Source organism: Centrocercus urophasianus, unplaced genomic scaffold, assembly GCF_019232065.1.
Source record: "Centrocercus urophasianus isolate 14NV4802_14NV808 unplaced genomic scaffold, USGS_Curo_1.0 seq_23, whole genome shotgun sequence".
Classification (NCBI taxonomy): Eukaryota; Metazoa; Chordata; class Aves; order Galliformes; family Phasianidae; genus Centrocercus; species Centrocercus urophasianus.
In genome coordinates, this window is record NW_024884789.1 from 11,464,196 (window position 1) to 11,488,156 (window position 23,961).

The 23,961-nt window shown below is 38.1% G+C and overlaps 1 long non-coding RNA gene across 1 annotated transcript; it reads right to left on the bottom strand.

The window, feature by feature from the left end:
- Nucleotides 1-7,606: 7,606 nt before the first annotated feature.
- LOC122163322 lies at nucleotides 7,607-23,112 on the bottom strand. Its single transcript, XR_006169881.1, has 4 exons — nucleotides 23,038-23,112; nucleotides 17,265-17,403; nucleotides 13,102-13,193; nucleotides 7,607-8,397 (listed from the first exon to the last, which is right to left on the bottom strand). It is a non-coding gene; the product is annotated as an uncharacterized LOC122163322 (long non-coding RNA).
- Between the last annotated feature and the right edge of the window lie 849 nt (nucleotides 23,113-23,961).

Sequence of the window (23,961 nt, forward strand, 5' to 3'; positions counted from 1 at the left end):
ACAAATTCAGTTGTACCTTCACCCTGGTTTTCAAATTTTATTTGTTGTAATCAGCAGGGTACATAAAGCTGTATAACATTTTTACAGTATACTATATAACTAAAGTAGTTTTTTGAGTGCCAAAAGGAAAAAAAAAAAAACAGAAGATTTCACACTAAAGTTCAAGAAACAGCAGAACAACAACCATGACTGCTCAACAAATTTCACTCTCTTTGCTTTTTCGCAGAGTGAATCTTCAGGATGGGAATGGGTAACACTGAACAAAAGTAAAGCAAGTCAAAACTCCCCACAAACCTAGGACTAGAGGAAGGATGACATGGAACCAATGCAACCTTCATGCTTTCATTGAACAGTGTACCCAGCTTTGGAAAAGAGTGGGAAAAACAAAAACAAAAAAAAACCATCAGGAAAACTGGGTTTGCAATTTTACACCCTCGAATTTCCTCCTACCTCAGCCTTTCACTCTGCCTTGTGTAACGTTATAGCACAATATAAAACTCAGCAACAGCAATAATAGCAGAGTAGCAAACTCCTAGTGAGGATAAGTCCAAGAGCAGCAGTTGTGGATGCAGCAAAAAATAAAAAGTCTACTTACCCTTGGAAGGCCCCAGGTATGCAGGAATCTCCAGCAAGATACCCTTGCCTCCACTGCCAACATTTAAATCTGGTCTTAAATCTGGGAAGGAGTGGATCCTGGCTGCATCCCTTCTGGTCTCTCAGGTGCATTGCATTTCATGCACATGAGCTTGAGCTTCATGCACGGAGCATGTTGGCCCTGCCTTCCCATCAGGTGCTTAATCACTGGTTCAAGCCATGTCTTGGTGTTTCTGCTACAGTTTATTTATTTATTAGCTCACCAAAACATTTCTCCCAGTTGGTTCTAAATATTTTCAGCACAACAGCATATATCTACTCCTACCACGATGCCAACATCTTTCCTTCAGAACATTTTTTTCTTGTAAGCTCTCCTCAGCAATATTTTCAGACCAATACCAGCATTATACTGGCACCAAATCCTTCCTAATTAATTCATGAAAGTTATCAGCTTACTACTTGTAGCTGCCTTTTGAACTTACCTTTGGAATCTTCATCTCCACACTTGATGGTGAAATTCCTCTTGCAACATACCTCATGCCTCTTTTTATTTCAAGTGTTCTTTTGTTTTGTTTTTGTTTCCTTTTTAGCCCCCAAGCACCTGTACTTGCCCAGTCCCTTCTCCAGGACTCCACAGTTCCCTTTTCTCTTACAGCCTCTTCTATTTATTTATTTTTTATATATATTTATATTACATATATATATTTTATATACTTCTATATAAATGTCAAACAAGCTCCTCTTATCCTTCAACCCAAGGCTATCTATAAGGTTGAGCTTTCTCCTTTTGCTTTCTCCAGACATAACATAGCAAGCTCCAGAATAAAATATTGTTACCAAATATTAGTTACAAGCATTTACAGATACTAACATACTTCTAGAGCAAGAGGTAGAAGAGATAATGTGAAATACGGACAAATCTCTGTTGATTCTGCAAAGCACCTGCCATACTTTGTTTTGCACCAACAATGCTGATTTCTTCAAAAAACACATTATATCTCCACTGTAAGTCCTTTTTACTGCAAATGAGGCAAGAATGGAGTGCCAGGACGTGGCCTATTTGATACTTAGAGACCAGATGACTCAAACTTCCCTTCCAAGTCTGACTATATGCAGTTACATGCTAGTAGGTGACATGGCTTACAAGTCACAGAGGGCTTCTGAATACTACGTAACCAGAACAGCACAACAATCAGATTCAGAGCTAATAGATCACAGGAATAGAACTGAATAAACGACAGGGTATTTGCAGTGCTTGAGTTTGTCAAAGTCAATTTTATCCTTCTAATGATGTTGCAGGACTCAAAATCCACCTAAGCAGCCCTTTCTCTGCGTGTTTCCATTCCTCTCCAAACCACACTTATGCATCTCCTTCTTGTATCTCTTGTTATTTGTCATAGACCTTAATAGGGTTTAAAGTCCATAAGCTCTTTTTAATCATTACTTGTGTTAATCTGCACACTTCCTAATTCTTCGTCTGTTACCCATAAACATCTGATGCAGTTTAAGTAAGTCTCCACCCTCTTCATTTGTAAAACCAGATGCAAAACAGTTAATATATCTGCTGTTTAATATCTTAACCCTTAACCCATACCACAACATCAACCCTTAAGACAATCCATTTTTTTTTTAAATATTTCTCTTTCAACTTTACAGCAACCAAGAACCATAGCAACAGGTGAAACAGTTCACTTTAATCACACACAATTGCTTCCGACTACTCTTGCCTTTACTACTTATAAAGCAGCCAAGAAAGCAAAATGAAGTAACCAAAAATGAGAGTGATGCTGAAGCTAGAAATTTAGGGACAAGGTCACTTTCTCTACATTTCTAGTACATTCTCTATATTCTTCCCTCTGCACTTTCACCATTAGTTACTGTTTTTCCTTATGGAGTTACACGTTCCCTCAGTCCCCGGGGATACAATGATAACATCCAAAACACAGGAGAGCACCCACAGCCCGCGCCAGTTCTCTTACCTGCACCTCAACTGCTCTCAGCAGACAGCTCAGCAGGTACCACCTGCCACTTCAGCTCAAGTGTCCTTATGCAGCCTGTCACAGAAAGGCGCAAGGTGCCTTTTATCCATCTTCTTTTGTCAGCATGGCTCCTTGAAGTATTTCTTTTTCTGTCTCAGAGTCATTATGTCCACTATAGAAAGCTCATACGTTACATGGATAGAGCTCTGTCTGCGGCACAGAGGAAACAAGAGGCCGCTGCTCACTTCAGTCACGATGGCCTCCTGGGAAGATGAACAGCCCAGGCTGTGGCAGGAGCGAGCGGGAAAAGCTGAGCTTACACGGCCTTCTGGAGCAAGTCCATTCGATTTTTCATGTGAGGACACAACAACCGCTCTTTGCTTATGGAAAGAGGTAAGAGCAGGATCCATGTATGTGGAGCACTGCCTCTCCATCTTGTGAGGTGAGGCAGCTGCATGCAGTGTGTGCCAATCCTTTTCCCATGGCCCAAATCAGCGCCACCTGAGGAAGAGGTTCCTATTACTGAGAATATTTAAGGTTTTCTCTAACAGCTCAGTCAGGATTTGTCACAGCACTTGTGCAGTCTCTCTTAAAACCAGCAGATGAAACAAGCCCAGCTGCTGCCAGCACTGAGCTTTTCAGTGCCTTTTCTCCCCTCCTCCAAAGATGAGGTGATTTGAGGCCTGCCCAACACGCACACCAGAACTACGTGCTCTACCTCAGTGCAGGGCCTCAGGCTGGGTGCTTTCAGTCCCCTCAGGGAGGCTGTGGTGCAGTGGCGGGAAATTGAGCCAGGGCTGAGTCATAGCTGGATACTAGCAAGGCTGAGGCAGGGCAAGCTGACACAAAGCCCTGAGATGGGGGAGAGGAGAGGCTGAGAGGAGCTGGTTGGGGCCATCCAGAACATGGCATTGCCACACTCACACTTCACGACCCACACCATCCCACAGGGCCTCAGAGTGCTGGCACAGGTGTGGGCCTCCAGGTGAGCGCAGTGAATGTATTTAGCTAACCTTAATCATTTTACTTTACTGTGGCTTTAAGAAGTGATTCTTTGTAAAGCATTTGATGTTTAGGGATACATTGTTGAGGGGATTCCACCTGTGCCTACAGGTGACGTTAATCAGCACCCAGCAACTACAGGCCATCTCACCAAGGCACTTTCCTGTTTGATATGATACAGAATTTTCTGCTCCACTTTCTTTGTGAGGATGAAGCTTTTTAACATCCCATTCATCATCATTATAGGACAGTATGAGCAGCTGTTGCTACATCACTGTTAAAACTGCCGAAGATATGGCTTCTTGTACTCTCTTTGCATGTTCAGAAATAATTTCATTTTCCACAGACTGATCTTGGGGTTACCCAGTACTAAAATAAGCAAGTGAAAAAAAAAAACATTAAATTTGTCTGAAATTGCCAAGATACACAGGGGTTCTTGACATGAGAAGCAGTAAAAACCTACACACACACAAATACAGTGCCATCAATTCTTGACACAAGAAAGGAAATATTAATGCTGTTGGTTACAAATAACTTTCCAGACTTACTATAGACATAGAAACCACCGACATCTTCTCCATTGAAATTTGATTTCCCTAACATGTTATCTGGTTGTTTGGACAGGATATGCTTGCACTAGAGGAGCAGCCTAGCGATGATCTCCAATGGCACTGATGCATCTATATGAAACTTCATTTTATGAAGAAGCCCAGCATTCACATAATTCATCAAATCACAGGTAGTTGACAGATCTTAACAGTGGCAATCATACAGCCAGACAGCCAAGGAGCTGACATCCCCCAAGCAAGATAACGCTAACCTGTGAGTAAGATGCATTACTTATCTCAGTACTTTCTGTCAGTGTGACCAATTTTCTTTTTTAGTTACTCTAATGATGATTTCCCATTCTTCACATTTTTGGAAGATTGTACAATTATTAAATAATAACAGAAACAGTGGCACAGCTGCCCTCTCTCCACAATCTGTCCGTAAGGAGAGGAAGAATTTGACTGGATTGGAATAATGAGAGAAGGTTGCGACTGCAGCCCTTCCTGACTTTAGATTCTGGTCACAAGCAACCCCTCAAGGGTGCCAGCAAGGTGTATTTCGTCTGCACTTATTGAGCCTCCATAATTTTCTTGTGACCACAGTGATAAAGCTGTGATCACTGTCATCATGGGATAATTACACATAGCTTGATACTTGATACCTGCTGTGGGATGTCTGGTATTTACAGAGGTAAAGAAAGGGTTTTCTTGGGATGACCAGATAGAAAAAGTACCTGCCCAATTTTAACCTTTCTTCACAACATCAATAAAAAACAAAGCCAATTGGACTCAAATCTAAATTTTATATTGTGCCCCAACTGCACAACATAGTTTTATGGGTAGAAGTTACTTCTGGTAACAAAAGCCAATGTGATCAAGTGATCTGTGGCCAAGTAGGAAGGTAAGGAGCTGTGGTCAAGAGGCAGTGCTAAATGTTACGGTATAGAATGGCTAAATTTGGGGTTTGGGAAAAGGGCTTAATGGATTTAAATCTGTGTCCGGTCAAGGTCAGAATTTGCTGTACAGCTTTCAGTTAAATGGGACACAGAGAACTTTGGGGAGCACTTTCTTCATTTATCTGCTTTCCAGAGGAGGTCAAGCATCAAGGCAAAGCCTCACATTATATGCATTAGTACTTACCACACCCCTGATCACTGCTCCCACAGATTTAGAGTTACTGAATACAAGATAGCTCAGTGGAGGTGGGAGTTCTCTCTTGTGTTTTGATAGCCAGAGAGGACACAACTGAGAATACAAAAGTCAGGGCTTGGAAAGCAATTTGTCTTCATGAAGTAGTAAATCAGTGAAAAAAACTATGGTGAACAAAGCAAGTAAATGTGTACTCCGTAGCAATAATGCACCTTATGACACCTGAGAAAGCAAAATAGATATGCCAGTCACACACAGAATGTGTAAGACAGATGACAGAGTTGAGTCAACAGGACACTGATTGCAGATGGAGAAAGGGAAAATTTAGCCAAATACAGAGGGCAGAACAAATAATTTCACAGGTTTGTTGTGAAATTGACATGTATAAAATTCCACTGCAGCCTGCATTTACATGTTAGTAAAAGGTGGTTTGCAGATCTTAAAGAGCTAGTTCTCAGAAAGGATTTTGACATGAATAGGAAGTAAGTAGAAAACAAGAAGAAATGAAGAAAAAGTAGTTAATGCTGAACTCTGTTGCAGGAGGTAAATAATGGCTTACTCTTGTAGCCATCATTCCTGTATTATTTAAGTGCTTCTATTTTGTGACTGGAAGTAGGGAAGAGTAACTCCCTGTGGTAGTTGGGTTTATTAACTCCAAGACCTGAGGAACAATTTGTGACAAAGCCAGCATGTCCATTAAAGCTTGCTTAGCTCCCAGGCAATGGCTTTTTTTTCAAGATTAGGTTTCTAAATCCAGTGAAGGAAACAAACCCGACACTTATCTTCCTGTTTCCCTCTGCTTTTCATCCTTCTTTGGGAGTTTGCATTTCCCATGTACTCATATTGCTTGCAGAGTAGCTTGCGTTTTGTACAATGGGGAGAGATCCAAACACTTTTTACAGTGCTGGCAGTCTGTTAGTCAGGTTGCCTCTTTGAATCAGAACTTTTAGAAATGCTGTATCTTTATTGCTGTTAAGACACTTTTCTCCAGGACTGGGTCAGTGATAAAGGTGAGATGTATCCTAGAGTTGTAAAATTAGTAAGCCTTACATGCGGGATTTCATGGGTTAATTTTCATGTAAATCTCACCCAACTGCAACACTGTGGTGTTCATTAATAACACATTGTTAGGTTTCTCGTGAGTAAATCATAACATCAGATAGAGGTGAGGTATTTCTTTCCCCAAAACTCCTTTTAACATTCACCATACACATTCAAAGGGGCCTAGCACTCCTGCTCATACAAGGTTCCCCACTTTAATATTTGTCACCTGACTATTCACAGTGGGGATTTTGATACAAATAGTGATGCTAAACAACACACGTTTTAAATAGAGACATGTGCTCCCAACAGATTTGCAGCTAGGAAGCTGCAGAGAGCATGTTAACTGAATTTTTATAAGCACATATCTCAGCTGAACAAATAATACAAGGTCAGTTATCTACTCTTTCTGAATGCCCTCAGTCTTCTACATTAACCACTTACAGTTCAAATCACATCCGCAGTTTCTGTGTCTGAAGACAGTGTGCACAGCAGCTCACTCTCTCCTCATGTATCAGACTGTAGCACACTGATACATTTTGTACTAAAGTGGGCTAAGCAGTTTAGTGAAAGCATTTCTTCCCACCAAAGCATAACATATGATTCATGAATTTGAAATAGTTTTAGCAAACTGTTTTCTTTTTTTTAAAAAAAGGATCATGAAAAAAAAAGGAAATGGATTTAAAAAAAAAGTCGGATACTTAGAGAAATCTTTGATGTGCAGACAAGTGATAAAAGCCTGCAAATCACCAGAATAAAAAAAATCTGCATCCACATTTTAACTAAAAAAAAAAAAACACCAAAACCAAAAACAAATGAAAAACCAACAAAAAGTACAAACCAGTTTATGGTTTTCATCGCAGCTCTTGTTTCTTGGTGTCCAATCTGTGATGATGTAACGCTTCAGTGTACAAGCTCAGTGCTGGGCCTCTCCTAATAGGAACTGCCAAATATGCCAAATAGTGGCAATTACGTGATAGCTATGTGATGTGGACCATTGCCCATTAGGGACACATCTTTGACAACCAAACTGATTTACCTCAGGACCTGAGGATGGATTATACAGCGATTCCAAGTACAAAGGCATCTGCTGTTAAAACAGTTTAATCACTACTGTAAACATAAATACAGATGGAAAATTACATCCTCTTAGGGTTGATTTAAAGGATACAAAATACGTTGAGAATTATGACTTTTGGCTCAAACCTGAAAAGTTAGAAACCCTGATTTTTATTGCTAATGTAATATTTATATACCTTTTTATATTAATATCCAACAGGAAAATAATAAAACAATTTTTAAATAGGCAAGATAGTTTCTTGCCATCTTTATTGAGGCTATCATTAAGTTACAGATCTTTATTTTCTTCTCACTGGCAAAAAACCTGAACATCCCAGAACTCAGCCACAGATTGCTGTACCAGTGTTCCTCACTGAATGTATTCTAGGTTTTCTAGTTGTCGCATATGTTTAATTTAATTACAATTAATGAGTTACAATTTACCCTAAGGGAAAACTAGCTTTTGTTGACAAAGAAGTGTTTAGTGAGTGGCATTCAAATTCATGACCTAGACCTCAAATTAACAAGCTGTCCATTAAGAATGCATGAGTAGTTTTAAAGACTGCATTTATCTGTCACGGTCCTTTAAGTACTCTGTGATGTTTTAAAAAAGACAATCAGAACCGCAATATGAAAAAAAATTGTCCAAGTGTTACTTTTGATGGTGTTTCTTTCACTGCAAAATATTGCTGAGTTATATTTGATTATCTCCCCTAAAAAGACTTTCAACTAACTCACAATGAATTAGGACTCTCCTTTTTAAACCCTGTTCCAGTTACAACGTGGCACTCCTAAATTCTGAGGATCGGTTTCATTCATGCAAGAAATAAAACACTAGGACTCAAAAGAGGCACACGCTTCCTTATTAGCTAAGCAGCAGAGAGGGGTGGGCTGAAACACAACATCCAGGTGAGCCAAATTTTGTGGCTCAGTTAAGCAGACTAGGATTCCATGTCTTGGGGAACTTTGATTCTAATTTGTGGATCACAGATGTGTTTTCAAATTTTTCCACATGTTATCAGTGTCTGTAAAAAAAAAAAAAAAAAAAAAAAGCATCTGTATTAGTAATGCCAAGTCCACATCAGGTGGAAAAAGGCTTTTATGGTATGTCAGTCTTTAGAAATCTGTACAATCAAATAGCACTGTCTAAGGATCTTTACACGATGAAGTAAAATATATAGTCTAGTTCTGGGTGTTCAGCTCACATTTAATTAACCAGTGCCTGTGTCATTCAGGTTGCATTTTCTTATTTCAGAGCTGGTCAAAATGATCCGTAGGAGACCTTAGCTTGGGGGAAAAAAACTTAGTTAGCGTTGAACAGTAATAAACATCACATTGACACCATTAAAATATAAACACATGGAATTTAACTATAACTGTAAAGTCAGTGCAGAGTGGCTTGCCGTATACCATTACTGTATTTTATTCTTCTAACCTGGTCAGCTTATAGGGACAAATTTCTCAGAAACACATGTACTAGAGTTAAAAACAAAAATAAAAATACTAGTTTGTTGTTTCGCTAGGAGGTCATCTGCTAGTGCTTGTGCTATTTACTAATGTTTCAGCTACAAGAAGTAGAATTTTGCTTTTTCTGCAACTTTTTTCTGCCAGATACAGCAATGCAACAGTATGCAACAGTAGAAATCATCTACAAAGAGCTACATTCGAACTACTAACATGCTATGGCAAATTAATATAACAAAGAGTTGCTGAATTTGAGCAATTTTGTTTGCATTTCCCTGAAAGAATATCCCAGACCCTGCTGGTGGTGCTCTCTGTTATTTGATTGTTAGAAAAATAGAAAGATAAATGTTATCATGCGAATCCAAGCTTGAGATTGGAAGTACTGCATCACCTGGCACAGAGACACAGAGTATTATTACATTTTAATAGGGTCTACAGTGCATATGGTACTCCCAAAAGAACAGACAGTGTCCCACCTGTGTCTAACCAAAGGAAAACAGCTGAAAATTAAGGCCATAACACCTGTTGAGTCCTCTTAGTGAAATGGAAATTCTCTACAATCCTCCTTTCTTTTTTCTCATTGTGTTTGATTCTCATGCAAAACTATTTCCCATACATCAGTACTTCATAGCTTCCCCTTTTGCTTTTCTTCTTAAGCACACTTTCAGACAAATCTAATTGCTCTGTAGCAACAGCCAAAAAACTTCCAAGGGCTTCTCACAGACACTGGATGATAGCAAAAAATACAAGGCAGGACCTTCAGTCAGAGTCAACAATAGGAACAACTACACAATGACTTTTGGTGAGAGAACTCGCAGATTATGGATCACAGACACCTACAGCTGCAAGGCCAAGCTGCTTGCAGGGAGCAGTCATGGAGCATTATTATCACATTTCCAACAACTTCACTCTTCCTGTGGCAACTTGCCTCTTGGAGCTCTTTTTTCTTTTCCCACTGCTCCAGTGTTTGAAGGAAATAGCAGTGTGGTGGTGAGAAGTGCAGCAGTAGCCCTGGTTGACATAGTCATGGAGGAAGAGGTCACTTGAATACTTAAACAGGGAACAGACTAAAGTGTTGAACAAAAATAAGTAACAACAATTCAAGCTCTGGGACCCCTTTCTTTGTCTTTTCGGATCACTAGATGAATAATCTCTTCCTTCAGGTAGGAACAGTTTTCATGAACAGAACCACCACTCCCTTGAAGGTGTGAAACATACCTCGAGGAGGTAATGATCAGCAGCAGGAGAAGGCAGAACTTTCCTCTTTGGAAAGGGGTAAAACATAGCATTGACAGGTGGCAGTTGTACTAATTAGCAGATATGAGGTATGATTAGGAACTTCTTTGACATCTGAAGAGGTCAGAGGTCATATTCACCAATCTGCACCATCAAACGTTTCTGGAGTTGTGGGAGTATTTGGACAGAACAGCATTAATGTGGCAACAATGTAAAAAATGAAAATGTTTTCTAACAGTGCTCAGTTCCATTTTCTAACTGAAACCTGAACTGTTTCATTTTGATATTGAAACGCCTGCAACATAGACCATCTGTTTTTCCTTTAATAAAAGCCTTACTCTCTGTGAGTCAGAGTATGAAGACAAAAACCTGCTCCATAGTCTGCAACAAAAATGGCACAAGGACAGATCCTACCTGGTTGAGCTGAGAATTGGCTTTGCTGTTTGTTTCTACTTTTTCAAAGGATTCACCTTTATTGCATGATGGACATTTGTGTGTGCATGCTGGCTGGGACAGGTGTGAGCACTGCAGTAGGCACTGCAAGGAGGTGGCATGCTGTCATCTCTTCTCTCAGTGGTGTACTGGGTGGGCAGTGACCTTGCTACATTTTACCATCTGGACACAGAATATCAGAATTTGCACACACAGGCAAGCAAATTGTTCAGTCTGCACCCAAGGTATTTCTGCAATTCAGTCATAGTAGATGTATGGACATGTGACAGCGTGCTTGATGATGCTAGGTATAAAGTTGATCCCTTATGTTCAGAAAAGAAAATCTGCTTTGGGATCTTTTCGTTAGTGCTGAAGTTCCTTTCAAGCTGATTACTTTCAAATTCTACAATTTAAAACATTTGTACAACTAGAACTTTCCAAATAAGACACGTAATTTGAAATGCTTCAATTTTTCAAGTGGTGAACCCAAGGTATTGACCATATTTATCCATAAATATCCATATCTTTTTCTTTATGTTGAAATTACTGACACACAGCATTAACTGTGAGCTTTAAGTGATATAATTTAAGGCAATGATGGATGAACATAACCCAGAAATTGAGGCGTTTGTGGATAACATGGCAAAGCATAAACCCTTAGGAGTGGGATACAGATCTTCTAACTGTATAAAAACTGCCAAGTACTTGGTTCTGGCTATGTAAATAGCGAGTAGTAATAACACAGATAAATGGAATTGCAGCCATCCTGGACTTACTGGAAAAGAGCCAGACAAGAAACTAGAGCAAAGCACGATGCACAGCCTCCAGGAATTTGTGTTCAGCAAATTACTGCACTTGGGACATATCACATCTTTCCCATCTTTGTTAAATAATTCAGATTTATCAGTGCCTTGCAAAATACATGTTTTGATTCAAATATTACAGAGTGCTTGGTAAAAGAAGTTGGGGGAACAAAGTTCCATCAGTTCTTTCATATTTCTTACGTAATCTTAGAGTACTACAAATTGAAAAAGCAGTACAGAAGTTGTTCAGCATGAATTTAATGACCAGTGAGGATGCATTTTGTTTTACACTTATAAATATACAAAGCTGCACTCTGTCTGAGAATCATACCAAGAAAGCTTGGGTTAACTGTTCTCTCTAGATATCCACTCAGAATCTCTAAGTGTCTGAATGGGAGCCCTTTGCTATTTAGATAGTGAGAGATAAGATTTCTTCTTTAAATATTAGCTGTCAAACTGTGTTATGTCTTATTATGTTTCATCAGATTGGCACTCAGCATGATGAGGTTTAACAGCACATGCTGATAACACACAAATAATGTAACAAAACTTAGGAATAAAATTAAAGGGCAGTAGACTATTTTCAGCTCAGATACCTGCTTATCAATGGTTTGAGAGAGAACACAATTCAGCCACAACAGGAAATGCAATTCATGTTCACAAAACTGGCAAATGCTTCTTTTCACAAGATAGCTAAATTAGAACAGCAGCTGTGCTGACTGCAGAGGGGTTTGTGACTATTTTCAATTACTGTAATATTTGCACAGTACTTTCAAGGTATGTATGCTTTGTAGCTCCCAGCAGAAAAAAAAATCCGAGAAGTATCCTTTAGGTTACATGCTCTGGATGAGTATATAGAGCACATGTGTCCTGTGTCCAGTACAAACAAAATCCGCTTGAGAAGCAGCAAAGGGCAGTTTCTAAACAGTTCAACAAGCCTACAGAATCTTTCTCTTATTTAACATGCTGAGTTCATTCTCTGCATCACAGATTATATACCTTTAAACCCTTTCATCAAGAAGAAAGGTTAGCACTCCACTAAGATACCTTTTGAAAGTGAAAAAACAGACTCTTAATAGGCTACCAAAGTTGGTGCTCAAATTCTCTCACCTGATCTTGAGTTCCAGATTTGTAAGAACTCAGTTGTCACTTATTAGTACACTTCCATGCAAAGCTTTTTTTCCTCCTAATTCTTGCTATTAATATATTAACTTCAGATAATTTTTTTTATCTCCCTCACTTTTTGCTCTAAACCTCAATTATAGATTGTATTCCAGCAGATGATTTTTTTGTGCATGGTTGGGAATTAAAACACTGACCTTCAGTAGACTTTTTTTTCCTTGGTGCTTTTCCGACTACCTCCTGTGTACCTGACAAATGAGGCAGCGAGGTCCCTCCATATTCTGTTTGGGTCTATTGGCTGAGGAACTCTTGGTCATCCTACCTGCCTGACGTCTAGGATCATGATGAATTGTCTCCAACTCTAGTCTCAGATTGTTTTTTAACATTTAATTTAGTTTCTTCCTGTGCTTGGATGAACATGGCCATGTTATGGATTTCTGCTCTAATGTACACCAGCAGGTTGGAAGAACAAGCCTCAGCAAGCTGTGGAAATAAGAGAGGCTGGATCAATAGTCAAGGTCATGACCCTGGCTCTGATTTTGTACACTGTCCTGAGATTTTCTACCCTTAAAAGCCTCTGACTGTTTCTAATGTGGATCCGAGTGCATATTGCGAGAGAAATTCTTAACAATCACCCCTCCAGAAAGGGTAGGTGCAGCCTGATCCTCTTACCTTTTGCATCTTGCACACAGAGCTGCTGAGGAATGTGTCTCTCTGCATTTGGTCTAAGAAAACAATTTGCTGAAAACGCTGTCCCAGGAAACCTTTGTGAAAAAGAGGAGGAGGTGGCAAATTTTGTCATCTGGTGCTGTGAAAGCATTCATTCATTAAGAGACTAAATCATAAACTGCTAGAAACAAATTCAGATAGACAGCATCTGTAATATCCCCTTTTAATGAAGATGTGTGATTATTATACAAGTTAAAAAGCAAAAAGATTAGTTTTAAAAGCATAACTTGATTATAATAAGTTGAAAACGCTGCTATAAAGTGTTGAGATAAAGGTCATTTTTTGAATATGCCTTTGTTCTGCAGATAGAGCTTTGCATCTGCAAACATATGACTAATGCAACAAGGCACATTTCTGAATGGGTGGTAATTTTCCACTGCAGGATACAGTCATGCTGAGATATAGCACTAAAAAAAAAAAAAAAAAAGAAAGAAAAAAATGATTGCAAAGGTATTTAATGTTTCAAAACTACCTCCTCTTCCTCAATCCTTGATACAGATAAATTGTCGTATTTGTTAAAACCCAGCCCCAATGATGTGCAGTCAATACAACAAACAATCCCATCTCCAGTGGAGACGAGCAAAAGAATTTCTCAGATAAAGAAGTTGTTTCTGCAAAAGAGTGAAGAAATCACTTGGCTCCTCTTTGTGACTTTTACTTAACAGAACACAAAGCTGCATATTACTACTGAGCAAGAGAGCTGAAGGTCAGTCAGGAAATTCAGCTTGTTGCATCACACTGTTTTGATCTGAATCTGATCACATGCTCTGCAGCAGGATGGCGGCAGAGAACTGCAATGAATGTTACAAGAAAAAAAAGCAATGTGTAGACAGGTTTCCCATAATTGCTAAAAATTGTTTATGAGTACAATTAGCCTCTTAATTAAGGGAACAGGAATTTGTAATATTTCACATGGTGAAGAGTGCGCACAATGTGAGAAAGAGGAAGTTATGTGAGCTTTATGAATTGACACAGTAAGGTTGTCCAGAAGTATTTAGGTGCCTCATGGGATCTTCAGTCAATGCAAATTAGATAAGTAGTGGTTTTGAACATCTTACTCTATGTCTATTGCATGTTGAAGTGCCAAATCACTTATAATACTTTCTGAGGCCTGTTACCCATTGAAAAAGAAGAGTAAAAGATGTTGCTGAAATGGTTTTGGTTCCAACCTCTAGCTGTGAATTTAGGTGACGACTGAACAGACTGCTCTCTTGTATGAAAATATGTACCTGATGTTAGGACACCACTGTAAGCTCCTTAAATGAAAATATGAAATTTTACTTGCCATCTGATAATTATCTGAGGATAATATGCAGTGATATTTCACGAAGTCTGATAGTACAGAATTATGAAATATGGCTGAGGAGAGAAAGCAAGCAGAATCAGGTAAAAATTATGAAAGAAATAAAGGCTTATTCTTACAAATGGTACCACATTCTACACTGTTTAAAATGGATGAGCAGGAAACAGAATACAGTTTGTAGCATCATAGCAGGATACAGAGACATAGGTATAACTTTGTTACTGCTGTGGGGTTAAAGTTGCTCTTCCATTACATCCCATTTACACTGGTCCATCGGCAGTAAGGGCTTAGTAACCTAATGGATATGATTAGTTGAGGTACAAAGGAAATTGTTGACATGGCTGTGCTCCACTCTATGTTGGTCCACACTTAGTATATAAACCTGTGATCATACAAAACCATGATTCAATACACAAAAAAATTATGTTTTCTTATTTATATAGTAAAAGGGTGATATATATATATATATTTAATAATGTCTTTGTTTATGACTAATCTCTTACTTATAACTTTCTGGGTGAAATCCACCATTGTAGGGATCTAAGAATTTTTACTTAAAATCCAAAGATAAATGTGTCTGTTTGGAGTGCTGTCTAGCTTTGGTTTTGGTAAAAAGCAATTAGGATTTGCCATTATCTGTCACTCTTGAGAAGTTGAAAATCTCTGCAGATTCTATTGAGGCAGCATCCATTGTGTCTGCTCACAGAATTCTCAAACTAATGAGATGTAGACGTGGATTTGATTCTTAATAAAACATTTCTCACTCTGATGAAAAAAATGTTGGAGAGAGAAATTAGGGTCTCCTAAACGTATTGAAGTGAACAGAATTATGTGAAAACATCAGGTGTGACTGTTGGTAGATCCCGGCCTACTCAGTACTGAAAACCATTTCAGAATATTATCTGATGTCCCAAAATGTTTTGTACTTTCATAGCAAGAAAAGATGAAACTCCCTTAAAAGTTTTTGGGGATACAGTAGGATAGGGAATGTGAACTACATATAATCACATAACCCTAAGATTTCCAACCCTCCCTTGCTCCTCTGTGTTGTTTTTTTTTTTCAGGCCGTTTTCAGAATCCCAGCAGACACCCTGTGCTCCCTTTTCCCATCTCATTTCCCATCATCCACTCTCAGCTGTAATGGGTGATTGCTCCCGGTGTACCACAATTCACATTTCCAATTCACATTTCCAGATGGTTAACCAAGAGAGGCAAAACACAGCCCATATACAACACATTTGTCAGTCTCTGAGTTCAGCTGGAATCAAATCTGGCTGCCACTGGCTATCCAGGAGCCTTTCAGTGGGTTTGAGTCTTTACTCTCTTGAGCGAGAATGGCAACAGTCACCAGTGTTGTCACTGCTGATATCAGTGTCACCTCAAACTTTTCCTTTCTTACACTATTTCCTGAAGTTATGGTTAAGAGGAAAGCTCAAGAGTGCATCTATTCTAGGAACTAAATGAAAGGCCTCGTTCTAGCATCTGTTTCTGCCTCTTAAGTCCTCATTTTCGTGCTTCCTCTCCGTTTGATGAGACATTACGTCATATTAAACTGATCTACTTTCCTTTATTGCTCACTCCAACAGAAAGTGATTCTTGCTTCTTGATTGCACATGCTGTTTCCCAACACTACTACACATAATGTAGAATTCTGTTCTCCCATAAGATGTATTTCCCTTGGCTCTGTAGTTTTGTACTAGCTCAGCATGTGAAAATGCATGGGGGAATGTGTGTGCTGTGCCTCAGTAAAAAAAAAAAGCAAAAATCAGCAGCAGAAACCCAAACTCTCACAACTGGCCACTTCTGTTCTCTAACATACCATGCATGGAAGTCAAAGTACAAAAATCCTCACACCGTGCTCTTCCACCAGTAGCCATGTAAAAGGTTCGATCTTTCTTTTTGTTTTTTACTACTTGATGTAATCCAATCTCTAATTTTCAAGAAAATGTTGAGAAATATGATTTTAGTAATAGGCTATTAATCAGAAAATACCATCCAAGTAAAAAAGAAAGAACAATTACTTTTGTTGATACTGTGAAAATTGCTGTCTCAAAAAATCTGCTGTGAATTTTTTTTCTTTATCCTTGTTTTATGTTTTACTGCCTCCTGCTTATGGTACCAATGAAATGAACACAGCATATCAGTCACATCTCACCTCCACCTCTTTCCTCTCTGATTACAGATTAAATAATCAAAGATGCCATGGGATTAACTCTTCTATCAGATGCACAACTTCTGGATGTTGCAAACAATACATATGTAACATGCAAGAATGGTCAGACTTTCAAACCACAATTCTTTTTAGATGTTAGCATCTTAATTAACCTTTGTACTCCTGTGGTCCCTATATGATGGATTTCTGCACATATTGCCTGTAAGCAGAGAAAATATCTCCTTTAAGGAATATCAGCAACTTTGATTTTCGCCAGTTTCCAAAGGGATGTTGTATCATATATGTATGAAAAAAATGCAGCCATATTTAAGAAATCAGGCCATCAAACAGAGTAAATTCTCACATATGAGAGCAAGAGAAAAGTTCATGTGTGTCTGATAATGTGTTTCAGTCACAATAATGGTGATTCTTTAGGTCTTGTTCTGGGCACTGGACTTGGATCAGTCTCACATGGAGAGGATTGTTGGCCCTTGGTTTCTTTCCTTTGCTGTGAACCTTGGAAACACATCATTGATTGGGTACATCTCCCCTGCCACTCCACAAACCAAACTGAGATGAAGATAATTATAAGCACCTCTCATCTTGTAGAAGTGAGTTATGTAGAGAAAAAGCCTTCTAGTGAGACATTACCTCTTGTCTTACATTGACACATGGGACCATGGCCGTGAAAGATCAATGTAGCAGAGTACTGAAAGGTCAGTTTTCAGGATTTCTTGAGTATTTCAGGATTCAGCATAAATTTTTGTCCAGACTGCTGAACAAATCCAACCTGTGTAAAAACATTCTGAAATAGAGTTGAACTGTTTGGTCAGCCAACTGACTTCCCTGACTTCAATGTGAAAAGCCAAAGATGAAATAAACATTTCCAAAAATTTCTATTATATGTTCAAAGAAATTGTTGGACAGCAGAATCAACCTTAAGTAGTTTTCAATCTCTCCAGCCAGTAACTTGTTTTTTGCCAGAATTGGTGATCTAATCAATATAGAAATGTGATTATTTGAAGACAGAAGAGATCCTCCTTCAGGAAAACAAAAACAAAATAAAAACAAAACAAAAAAAGCCTAAAAACAACCAAACACCAAAACCCACAAAACAAAAAAAGTTTTTAATACGTATATATATATATATATACACATATATATTTAATTGAAATATATATATGCATATATATTTAATTGATGTACTATCTTTTTACATTGGCCTACTAAACTATTAATCTTAACATTTTCCAACATTTGTTTACAAACATGCAGAACATGCAGAAAGGCAAACAAATGTAAAAACAGGTGGTTAAGAAGTATGGCACTGATTAGTCATTTTTGAAAAGGAGAAGCTTGACTGGAAGTAAGCAATAAAGTCCAAAAGTTTTCCCAGGAAAAAAATGTTAGTGTCCAAAAAGCTTCAGATTTTCAGATGTTCCTAAAGTGACCTCAGCCTTTCCTAAAGCTGTTTTTTACCTTCTTTCTCTCTTTCCTTCTTTCACTTACTCCCCAGAAACCCACATACGCACAGTACAGACAGAAGAGGTGTTTGTGAAAACTGCAGTTTCTGCAATCAAAAGTACAACATTTACTATGGCTTTTATCAAAGATTTCAATTCCCCCATCTTAAGGAAAATGACCCTTTTATTTTGTTGTGGACATAAAATTATGGCCCAGGGAAAATTGGAAGCATTTTTGTTGAGGGAAATCAATTTTCTCACTGCCATATATGATCAACATGTCACAGCCATCACCTAGATAATAATAGTAAAGTAGAAGTAAAATGGCTAGTAATACTGGCTTCAGGAAAAAAAATAAAAAGCAAGATAACACCTTTTCTCCCAAACATGTTTGCAATAAAAACAGAAGAGAGAACGCAGAGGTTTCTCCTGTGATCATAGTCTTTCAGAACAAGAGTGTTTTATTCTGTATATTGATAGTCTGAAGTGTTGATGAAGCCCAGGAGAAATTTGGTCTTCCTGGAAAATAGCTGGTGCTTTGTGTAAACTGTGCTGGGTCCTTTTCAATCAGCTTGTTAATGGGTAGCTAATAGTAAGGAGATGTGACCAGCCTGAGATTACCCAGGAGTATGTTTACATAGAAGCAGCACTGAGAGCACAGAAGCATCTTCTTAATTTGGATACTACAAACAAAGGAAGCATCAAATCTGACCTTGCTGGGGGAAAGTTAATGGCTTCTACTCATCCTCCTCCTGCCACTTAGCATCTTTTGTGCCCCACCTTGGGAAGCTTCCCGGCAGGAGTGTGCATTAGCAGAACTCTACCCTTACAAAACCCTGGCCTAGATAAGGGGAAAACATTACAAGTGATTAAATGATCTTCTGATGTGAACAGATGTAGTACGTCACCACAATGAAGCACATCTCCAATGATGCCATAGCTCTATGTACAGTGTAAATCAGATCTGCTAAACAAGAGGAAAGTTGTTCATTTTTGAGGTTAAAATATAAATAGTGCCAAGTAAAATAAAAGAACAACAACTGAAAATGCTAAGCACTTCAACACTGACAATGAGAATTGATATCAGCTCCAATCTCATTTCACTAAAGAAATGTAAACGTGCTCGAACCATTCCAACCCTGTTAGTAACTGCTAGCAACTATCTTATACGAGTAAAATGGTCATTTTCCCCAGCTCTCCTGTTTCTGTTGTACTTTGAACTTTACAAAAATTTAAACGATTGAACAGTGTCACTCATCTTGTTGTAAGAATGGCTGTGGTCTTATGGAACAAGCTGGAAAATCAGTAAAACAATGTTTGCTTTTAGATACAGATTCTGTCTCTAATATTTACTTGAAAAATAGAACAGAATTACAACATGACTTAAAAAATTTATCCCTTCAAAGTACAGAAAAAATGATCAAGATATTTTCTACTTAGATTCTCATCCAGCAAAAATGTTTACTTTAAGCACTGGTAGTCACATTCATTACTTATGTGCACAGGGCAAAGAATATGTTTACATTTTTGCAGGACTTACTGTAAGTTTCATAAGAGTTCACTATGCCCTCAGTTTTACATAGAGTTTAAGGATAAAATTAGTATGATTACTAACACACCTAAAACCAAGCATCTGCTTTATTTGATAAGGATTTTGGAAGAGAAATTATAAAGTTAGGAGTCTGTATACATACATATATATGTATATATACAAATATATACAAATATACATATATATATGCAAATATGCAAAGCCAGTAAGAACCTAAAGCAACTCAAACTACATTTATTTGTCAAAACAAATTTCTCTGTAATAATTGAAGGTTAAACACCAAATTTTCCAATACTGCCTGATGCCTGATCAGTCTGAGTACATGCAATGCCATGACATGCTTCAAATTTAAATACAGTCTGTAAATATGTTTCTGAGGGGTAAAATGTATAACAGAAATGTACAAAGAATATGGTGAAGGCCTTTCAAATCCTTTTTTTAGCCTTTAATCCATTATTTAGCACTTCATTCTTTTAAAAGAAACCTTCAGAGCTATATCCTCTCTGAAGCACAACCTTGAAACAAAGTGTTTTTAGACATGCACAGAAAGCATTAGTGTGGCTTTCATTGCAAAATGACACCTGTGCTCTCGTATGTCCTGATCCCTGAAGTCATACTTCAGAGTATAGACTTATTCATTCAAAAACACTTCATCTGATTTATATCAAAGTCCCTGCTGTTTGCTACACAGACTAAGTAAATGTGCAGCTCAGACAGCAAACATTGTTCTCTTGAAATCTTTCATTCTGGTGTACTATCATGCATTTATCATTATGGTGTTTCATACCCACATGCCCATAAATATTTGGTTTTGGTTGTAAGCAGACCTGAGTCTCATGGAAAAGCTGACCTGCAAGTAAGTAAGAGGTAAAGCTTATCTGTGGCCTTGGAGAAAAGGAGATAAAAATGAAGGGAAAGTTTGAGCAGTGTGAGCAAAACTTTTTTTAAGTTAAATTAAGTAAATGACCTGTGGTCAGTTATTAACTTCACATGGTTAATGCTGCTATTGGGTCTAGAAAGGTTATCTGCTGCTGCATTTCTTAACATTTTCATAATGTTATCAAGAATTAAAAAGGTAACATCTATCAAACGTTCACTGTGTCTGTGAGTCAGAACAAAGAGAAATGACACAGTTGTGACAGTGTCCAAGCTGTCAATTAGAAGCAAGTCCAAATACCCTGGAGGTATTTGTTTTGGATGATGCATTCTTTGTCATGTAAAAATATAACTTTTCAAAGTACATGTGTTACTGATTAAACTCTAAAGTTGGAAAATCTTATTTCCTTCTAATTATTCCTAAAGCCCTATATAAAAATGGAGAAGGATAATCAGTGGGATGATCCAGATAAAAAAGGGCCTTAACATGAAGAGAAATCAAAGGACCCAATCCTCCAAATCCTTCTATGATTAGTCTTTAATCTGCAGTGAGATTGCTCATGTGAAACAGAATTTACAGGATCAGATCTTAAATTTCCCAGCAGCATTTTCCTAAGAAAAGAGATGAATTAGAAAATCCAGACCTAATGTTTAGTTGTGTCTGGGAATGCCAGAGAAACAGAGGTGGCAGCCATCAAATCTAAAAGACTTGCTAGGATTTTAGTAGGTTTGAATAGGATCAGCTAGCACTAACCCTCAGAGTAGTGAGTGGAAAACTCAGTTATGGCAGTTTAAGTTAGATCCTTGGTAGACCAAGCAAGTGAACCCACACAAGTGGCTATGCTAAAGGCAGCCAAGGAGCTAAGATTCCCAAACATTTCCTCTACACTAAACAGCATAGCTTCATAGTAATTTTAAAAATGGAGCAACTCTTGCTCAAAATATGGTAACAACCATCTCTGCCTTCTTTTTCTGACATCTTCACCAATGATGCACGTAAGCAAGACAAAAGCCTTCTTCTGTGGGCTATCATTACTGTTAGGTCACTTGGAGTGGCTTTGGGTAAGACACTGCAATCTGAGTTATGTTTGAAAAATTATTCTTATGTGGAGACTATTTTCAGAAGCAGCAGAACAAGAGTTAGAAAATAGAGAGACTTGGAAAAAAATGTGTTTAAACAGCCTCAACTACAGCCAGATCTGTGTTAGGTTCCACTCCAACCATTTTCTTCTGCATTCAGTTCCAGTCAGTACCTGGCACTTCTGTTTTAACAGCTCTCATCCAGACCTACTTCTGGTCAATAATAAATAACTTGGCAAGAGTAAATAAGTGAATACAAGTGCTAGTTACTGCCTCTAGCAAATTTAAAGACATTGAATCAATATTATGTTTCAATGGGACTCCACAACTTCCAATTCACTCAATATCTCCTAAAATTATCATTTCACTAGTCAGGAATTATTTAAATTATGTGTTGGCTATGGGTTTGCTGTCAGTATGTCTTCTATTAAAACTGTTAAATCCTGCATCAGGAAATGGGACTGGAAGGATAAGAGCTACCTGCTCACATTCCTCTGTGTTGTAGTTCCATACAAAGGAGACACCTTTGCACTCGTCTCGTTTGCTTACCTTTGTTACAGGAAGTGAGCAGACAGGCTCACTCTGCTTCTGCGTCAGTGGGATGGGAGGGAAGGAGAAAAGCAGCAGAATACAACGGCATCTCTTATTTTGATCTACAGAGTTGCCTGGGACTCACAGATGACCCATTTCTCAGGAAGAAGGATAAAGTATTTCTGTTCTATACTTTTTCCCGGACTTGCTAATCTCTTAATGTAAAATAGATCAAAATGATGGATGGCTCACTGCCACCATTCTGCTGTGGAGATCATGTTACTTTGCTTCCTGGTGTCCTGACTGCCCTGTAGAATACAACAGGTCTTACAATAATCCTACTAATCAGATCTGTACACATTACTGTTTCTATTTCCCTTCCTGGTAAGTACTACCAAAATTTCTTCAAAATTTCTTCAAAAAATATTTTGTAGCAGAACACTGAAGTAGTTAAACAGAATTGTTAATTCTTTTTTTTTTTTTTTTTTTTAAATGATGATGCTCTGAAAATATTTAGTATTCAATATGTAAGTTCCCTTCAGAGAGCTGTGACTGGAATTACCAAAGCTTGTCCGGGATGAATGACTAATTCCATGCCAAATTCTGGTTTAGGCTACAACCAATATATAGAAGATGCTTTTTTGATTTCACTGACATCACTCTAGATTTACACTGGCCTAAGATTAGAATCAAACTTTCTTTAAAGATATTGTCTATCAGGATGGCTTTCCAAATTAATTGGCACATTTACATCCTGATTTCATTCGCCACCCTCAGGTCAGTCTATATGTCAGAGGCTTACAAGGTCTGTTGATTCAAACCTGAATGAGTGCTTTAGGGAAACCAGTTATGAAGGTTTCTCTCATGTCTAATGGTCCAAACTCTTTTGTTTTTGATGCAAAAGGTACAAAAATACACTAACCTTTTATTCACTTAGACTTCCTCTTCTTCCTTTGAATGGTGAGAGATGCTTTCAGAATGAAATAGGCTGTCTCCCTTCACCTGTGAAGCAGTTCATGAAACACTTAAATGCACTTACTACTTTTTCAGCTACCAAGGTAAAAAGAGTATTGGCAGTCACAGTCAGAAAGTTCTTTCAGCTGAAGAGTTGCTAAGCTAGAGGGCATTGCTTAGTGATCTAAACACCTAGGACCAAATTAAGCCTTGCTACAGGAGAAAGAATCTTGGTTGACTTCAGTAGAACTGTGCTCACTTACATCCAAGATGAATTTGTCCCTGTAACCATATGGAAACACAGGTCCAAATCCTGGTAGGCAGCAAGAGGTTAGGAGCAGTTTGTCAGCTTAGCAACAACCATTATGAAATACAGAGAGGAATCACAATTTGCCACATGTTTACTTAAGGTCCAAGTAGTAGCAGCTAGTAAGATATTTCTGATAAATTTTCCCCAAAGCAGTTAGTAATACAGTGATAATAAAGAAGTTTTATCACATTCTTATTTATCTTTCAAAACCATTTGCCCAAGTGGCTGACAGCTTTTCATCAGAGATGCTGCTAGACACATTCCAGTTGGCTACCCCTTGTGCAGTATGTCACTTTAAATCCAGTAATAAATGTGAGTTCTTCCCACTTTTCTGCTCTATTTTGTGTTAAAAGAAGTCCTTCTTTTAGGCCATAAGAAAGCACTTAATGCTGCATTTTCTTTTTTTTCCATTCCTCTTTGACTATATATTTTCATGATTTCCTTAAGAGTAAGTAATCAATACTTTCTCTTAAAGAGCAATAAAGAAATATTAGTATTAACAACATAAGTGCCTTTTTCAGACCTGCTGTATCTCACTTTCACAAAGAAGCTGGAAGTGGAAATCAAGTACAGCTCCTATTC